The sequence below is a fragment of the Penaeus monodon genome, chromosome 41, assembly GCF_015228065.2.
Source record: "Penaeus monodon isolate SGIC_2016 chromosome 41, NSTDA_Pmon_1, whole genome shotgun sequence".
Taxonomy (NCBI): domain Eukaryota; kingdom Metazoa; phylum Arthropoda; class Malacostraca; order Decapoda; family Penaeidae; genus Penaeus; species Penaeus monodon.
Genome location: NC_051426.1, coordinates 20,040,578 through 20,048,077, shown reverse-complemented (window position 1 = coordinate 20,048,077; position 7,500 = coordinate 20,040,578).

Here is a 7,500-nt window from a genome sequence, read left to right as displayed (position 1 = left end):
TTTTTTTGGGGGGTGCTATCTGTCGTTTTTGTTGATATGCTTATCAATCTTAATCTCACAAATCACATTGTCATGTCAGCTATATCTACTTCCTTTGAAATTATTAACATCACTTAATAATCGATACGATGAGCATGTGTAAGTATTACGTAATTCACTTACTGTGGTTAAATGGCAACAGTACTTGGATGTGTTGACCATAAAAACAGTGACCTGTTTAATAAGACAGAGAAATAAAAGTAAAAGAGAAATTGAAAAAAAATGGTAATCGTTACGTTTCCGCTCTTCCTCTCTTTCACTCTCTCTCTCTCTCTCTCTCTCTCTCTCTCTCTCTCTCTCTCTCTCTCTCTCTCTCCTTCTCTCTCTTCTCTCTTCTCTCTCTTCTCTCTCTTCTCTCTTCTCTCTCTTCTCTCTCTCCTCTCTCTCTCTCTTTCTCTTCTCTCTCTTTCTCTTCTCTCTCTCTCTTTTCTCTCTCTCTTCTCCCTCTCTCCTCTCTCCTCTCTCTCCTCTCTCTCTCTCTCTCTCTTCTCCTCTCCTCTCTCTCTCTCTCTCTCTTCTCTTCTCTTCTCTTCTCTTCTCTCTCTCTCTGTACAATGTAGCAGACGGGACCGGTGACCTCACCTTGCTCCCCTCATACTTCCTCCAGCTGCTTCAGTCACTTCCGGCTGCTGAGACGATCACTACTTATACCGAGAATGACCTACCTTAGACAGTTCGTGTTCAGCACCCGACGTGGTAAGGTCGACCTAGCCCTCCCCTTCCGGCCGGGTTGAACCGACACGTGACCCCGCTTTACCCATAGACATCGTCTCGTGTGTGTTGTACTCTTATCAATAAAGAGTGAAGCTATCATACCAGTATCACTACCCCTGCTAAGCCTCTGTATAAGAGTACTCATAGACTCTTACAGACTGGTATCAGGGTGGTCGCTGCGTCCTTTCGGCTCGCATCACGAACGCAAAACCTCCGATGAAAAACCGCTCGACTGCTCCAAGACATGTCTAAAACAAAAAACAAAAAAACAAACAAACAAAAAAAAACGCATGTACACGTTTGGGCCCTACTCTACATTTCTTTTCCCCTTATTCGTCTCCCGTAAATGTGTTAAGCCATTGGTTTTGTTGGGTAAAAATGCTAAATGACAGCAAATGGCACGTTCTCACACTATTCTCCTGACCTCAAATAGCATTACCGTGTGGTCAACAAACATGAATATCGTTCATTAGTTAAGTAGTTAATGAATTTCTCTCGTTTTTAGAGATTTATGTTGTTTCAACTGCAACGAATTTAATGCGTTTGTGATTTTATCTTATCACAAATATCATTTCATTTTATCTCATTCCTCCCCTGGCCCTGACCTGACCGCACTCTCTCTTTCGCTTGTGGTCGGTTGGGCTGTGGAAAGGGTCAATAGATGACCGCTTGTTTTTTCCCGTCTCGACCTCACCTCGCTTTCTCTTTCTCCCTTCCGGTCGGTTGGGATGTGGAAAAGGTCAAGAGAGAACCGCTTGTTTTTCCCATAATTTGGTTGTTGTTTTGCTGACACCATGGGGATTAACCATAGCGCCATTACATTGCTCACTGGTGACACGTTCTATCGGCGCTAGAACAGACCTTGTAACGAGATTTTATATAAATTTACCATTTTGAATATAGCGTAAGATCTCCCCCCATATCATAGTGCACAGGATTGCCCGATAGAGCCCAGGGTTGTGTAAATGCCTAATAGATCTCTGTTCTGACATTTGAAAGTAGGTACAGGTAAGTTATTCATTTGATCAGCAACTTTTGAGTCAGTGTGACCCGTAGTTATGTCCGTTAAATAATATAGGACTAGGGTTTAAGCTATAATCATTATTCGCTTATTAATCACACTTCTCACTCTCTTGAAGTTGCTTGCATGTTTTGGGTAATTCCCAAGCGTTCGTGTGATTCGTGTAGTAGATACCCATTGGGATTTTCACGAGTGCCCATCACAGATACGTGGAAAAGAGCAGGTGATTTATAGATTTTCCTGGCTCGGTTCACTTCATTGTACGGCATTTTGGGTATAGGAACCCCCCGTCGATGAAGTCTAACATGCTCCTCATTTTGCAACCAGAACCATAACAAAATCCAAAAGAAACTACACAACCACTTAACACTACAAAAAATACTGAACACAAACGCAAACCAAACAAACATGCCAAAAAAGACAAAAAGGATCCCCCAGTCCCATAGCCTCGTCGTCATCGTTTGGATGGCACCATCCTCGACGACGAGGTTAGCGGCTTCAACATCGACGTCAAAGCTCCCTCTCCCTCTGGAGGGAGCCGTTGCCGTGCTCCCTTTTAGGAGGCGCTTGGGACAGCGTGGAAGTATTGGGAATTGGTCCGCCGATTCCCAGGACTTCCGCCCTGTGTCCTGCTTGCAGGACTCTCTCCCGGACTTCGAGGAACCATCGATCGAGGCTCGATCACGGAACCGCTACCGGGATTAGGTAACGCCATACAAGGTAAACCCAGGTAAAATGGGTCTAGCCTGAATGGTATGCTAACAACTGTTCAAGCATATCTAAGATCATTCTTTTCGATCCAAAATATTTTTTACGACTTACTAGAAAAAGAACGCCCTGATGTGGTCCTGCTGAATTCTATTCCATCTATATCCAATCAGGGGATGACGGATTGCAATTGGGGTCCTGTATCCTCATAAAATCCACCATCACTCACGAGTTCCTCACCCTTTCATTCAGCCACCCTGACTTCATGGCAGTTATTCACTCCACAGGGCTCCATTATCCTTTCCACTGCCTATATAAAACCAAGTACTAATTTGCCTCTTGTTGACTTCAACAAATTATTTAATTATACAAACCTCCCAGTCATCTTTGCTGGAGATACTAACGCTACTCACACGACACTACACCACAGCACTAATGCACATGGTAGGTAACTCTTTTCTTTTTGTGAAGCCAAAAGACTCCATTACATAGGACCCGACTTCTTCACCTCATACACACCCAGAGGAAAGAGCCGCCCTGTTCTAGTTTCTGAGAACAGGGCAGCAATTGCCTACCACACACATTTGCAACCTGACCCGAACGTTGGTTCATACCCATCATAATTGAAATTTCCACATCACTAATACTAAACAAAGAAAGACGATCTTTCTGGTATAAAGAAGCAAACTGGGAGTCGTTTAAATCCAAATTAAATTACCAAAATTTTCAATTTAATCGTGATGTGGGCTCCATTCCCAATCAATAGATTGCCATTAGAATTATATCTTTGCCTCCATCGCCTCACCTATGCTGAGCACCATCCCCAGGTCTCAGTATAAAACTTGCATATCATTTCAGCCATCTGAAAGGACAAAACGTCTCCCGACATTTTTTTCGAAGTCGTTTTACTCAAAATCTAAACAGATTAAACCGTGTTCGATGGGACTTATCTATTCTAAGAAGACACGTCATTGATAGTCTTGACAATGACCAACAAAAATATTGGACAGATTTAGTAGAAAAAAAAAAACAGAATTCGCTATCCAGGGGAATTTTGGCAAAAAAAAATAGACAACATAAAGGTAGTAACTACCCCCCCCCCCCTTTTCCCACCTCATTCATAATAATGTAAAAGTTTCAGATCCCGTGGATATTATCAAATTTTTTGAAGAACACAGGGCCAAAATTTTCTACCCTCACCCTCCACATCTACTGTTCACTGGCAAAATTCAAGAAACTGATACCTGGAATCAGGAGAACTGGGTAGAAACTAATCCAGAGGCAATTATCTGTTTGGCTAGGCTGGACGACACCTGCAAACTCACAGCCCCCATCTTGTGAGGAAGTAAAAGAAAAAAATAAAGAGGTTTCCTCATAAGGTTCCAAGCTCCTCACAGATCGGACGCGATGCTCTTATACACCTTCCTGACAACCTTATACAAGCTTTGACTCATCTTTACAATACCTCTCTCGCTGAGGGTGAGGAACTCGTGAGTGATAGTGGATTTTATGAGGATACAGGACCCCAATTGCAATCCGTCATCCCCTGATTGGATATAGATGGATATAGAATTCATGGATATGGCTTGCTGTACACATTGTACAGCTTGAGGGAGCCCCCAGACAGGTGAATCTCAACACCAAGAGATTCAATATCCTCTCGACAGTGCAGTGCATCGGCTATTGTGGAGCAAGGGATTGTTGCTCTGACCAAGTGATCAAGCCTCTTTTGCCAGCTATGCTTGGCAGCATGAAGACATGATACCCTGCGAAGCGAACAGTCTCCTCTTTTTATGTCTCCTGGAGCATGACAATATCAGTGTTCCTTGATCGCACTATTGTATGGAGGATGACATTCTTTGCATTGAAGCCACAGAAGTTCCACTGTAGTATGCTTAGATTGTATGTCGTGATGTTACTTGGTGGTAGTTACATCAGAGACGTCTTTATATTTGGTTTCAGAGTCAATTGTGTCAGAGTCTGACAACACCATTGTGGAGTCCTCGCTGGTTGAGGGATCTTCATCTATTTTTGGGCTGTTTATGGTGCAGCACCGCTTAAAGACTGCCCAACAAGCATCAGTGGAAGCCTCTAAGGAAGCCAGAGCTAACTATGGGAGAGGCTATGATAAGCGGGCCAAAGGATCTTTTGCTCCAGAGGAAAGCAATTTGGTGCTATACAAGGAGATGGCACCGAGGCCACTTGGAGCGAGATGGAGGGGACCAGCTAGGATATGTAAACGTCTTGCTCTTACTCTTTCATTTTTACTCCTACTCTTACTCTTTTATTGTTTTGCTCTTGCTCTTACTCTGATGTTTTACTCCTGCTCTTACTCTTTGATTATTTTGCTCTTGCTCTTACTCTTTAATTTTTTGCTCTTGCTCTTACTCTTTGATTATTTTGCTCTTGCTCTTACTCTTTGATTTTTTACTCTTGCTTTTACTCTTTGATTTTTTACTCTTGCTCTTACTCTTTTATTTGTTTTGCTCTTGCTCTTACTCTTTGATTTTTTTGCTCTTGCTCTTACTCTTTGATTTTTTACTTTTGTTCTTACTCTTTGATTTTTTACTCTTGCTCTTACTCTTTTATTGTTTTGCTTTTGCTCTTACTCTTTGATTTTTTACTCTTGCTCTTACTCTTTTATTGTTTTCTCTTGCTCTTACTCTTTTACTGTTTTACTATTGTTTATATTGCTTTTACTTTTTGCGTCCGTACACTACATAATATATATATATATATATATATATATATATATATATATATATGTACATATATATATATATATATAAATATATATATAATATATATATATATATATATATATATATATATATATATGTACATATATATATATATATATATATATATATATATATATATGTACATACACACACACACACACACACACACACACACACACACACACACACACACACACACACACACACACACACACATATATATATATATATATATATATATATATATGTATATATATGTATATATATATATATATATATATATATATATATATATATATATATATATATATATATATATATATATATATATATATATATATACAGACATACACATACATATATGTGCATATAGACATAGACACACACACACACACACACACACACACACACACACACACACACACACACACACACACACACACACACACACGCATATATATATATTGTTACGCCGATCGCCTCGTCTCTCTGCCACCAACACAAGGCAGGCTAGGCAGACGGCGTGTTATATACAGGGTGGTGAACACTGAACAGCTCCAAGAGGCACCGAACACCACAGCGTCCCAGAACACCAGGAGAGGAAACGCCAAGTCGCGAGGCAGGGCACGAAGTAAACACAAAATGACAGTCTTTCCTTTATTTACACAAGTTATTTACCCGTACACTTTTCTATAGGCACAATACAGGGGGGAAATCAGCATGTCACACAGCACAATACAGCTTATAATAGGGCAACACCAGGTTTATCTCAGGTCACAAGGGCACACACGAGGTTTTCACAGGAGCAGCACCCAACTGCGTCTCTCGGCTTGTTCCTCCGCTCCTCCGCTCACAGCCAGCTGCGTCATGTTTGGCCCAGGTCCTTCATGTTAACACATGTTTCGCACAGAGACAAAGACCACTGGGGTAGCACTATCCCCCCCCCTATCAAGCAGACGACCCGTCTGCTCTGACATATCTAAACCTGAAACAAACTACATAAAAATTTAAATAAAATCAGTTCTCAGAAACACAAAAAACTTTCATCCAGCGCGGCTTTCTTCGCTCTCGCTGGGGTCTCTCAGGAGGATGTGTGGGCGGCGGTAGATTGGCAGTGGCACCCAGAAGGTATCTCCTGTCCCAAGACCTGGCTCATGGTCACCATTGACGTCTGTAGCATCGCCCTCACCGTCCAAATGCTCGTCCTCATCTCGGTCAGCGTCTGCCACGTCCTCGTCCAGATCGGCCACATACACCGGCAGCCGCTGCACCGTGCTGCCCACGCCAATACGAGCCTCCACTGGCCCCTTGAGCTGCACACAATGCCCCGTGACACCACACAGTCTCTGTAGTGTGTCTGGAAGTCGCATAGTGGCCAACATATCAGGCCGCACTTGGGTCTTCTCAGCCCCAGTGTCCACTGTCAGGCGGCATGGCTTCCCATCTATTGAGCCCTCCACCTGCATCGTGCTGGTTCGACGGCAGCTTACCCAAGACGGGGCCCGGGAACCGAGGACGGCTGGGTTTCGGCCCCCTTCTCCAGCCTGTCCGAGTTTTCCGCCTGTACCACTTCCTTAGCCTTAGGACATGCACTCGGATGGTGACCATACCTGCCACAGTCCTTGCAGCACTGCTGGAAGGCATCAGAATCCGTCCGGTTGAGAGGACGTGTTCTCCGCTCCCTCTGACACTGACTACGTCTGTGCCCTACCTCTCCGCAGCCCCAACACAAGCCTTGGAAAGTTCTTGGGCTCACCTTCCTCAATGCTATTTTCTCCACTTTAGCCTTCCGGCCCCGGAGGTCACGGCGGGGCTGAGCAGCTGGCCCTAGGCCACTCGTTGCCTTCAGGAAGGCCTCGAACTCCAAGGCCCTCGCCAGCGCCACCTGCAGGTCCTCAGGGTGTGCCTCCTTGACGTAGATTTACAGCTGCTGGTCCTGTAAAGCGTCAACAAAGAAATCACGGGCCAGGACCACGATCATCTCTTCCGCAGCCGCAGGATACGACCTCCTTACCAGCGCCTCCACATCCTGCGCCAGCTGGGACAGTGTCTCGCCACGCTCACGAGTCCGCTTCTTCAAGCGGGCCCGATATACCTCAGCCTGGTGGTGGTGCCTGAAACGGCGTTTCAAAGCTTCTGCCACGCTGGTGTAAGAGGCCTGTTGGGATGCCGGCAGATGCCCCAACACTTCCACCGCGGGGCCCCTTAGCGCTGTTACCAGCTGCAGGGCCTTCTCTTCCTGGCTCCAGCCCTGGGCAGATGCGCACAAATTGGGAA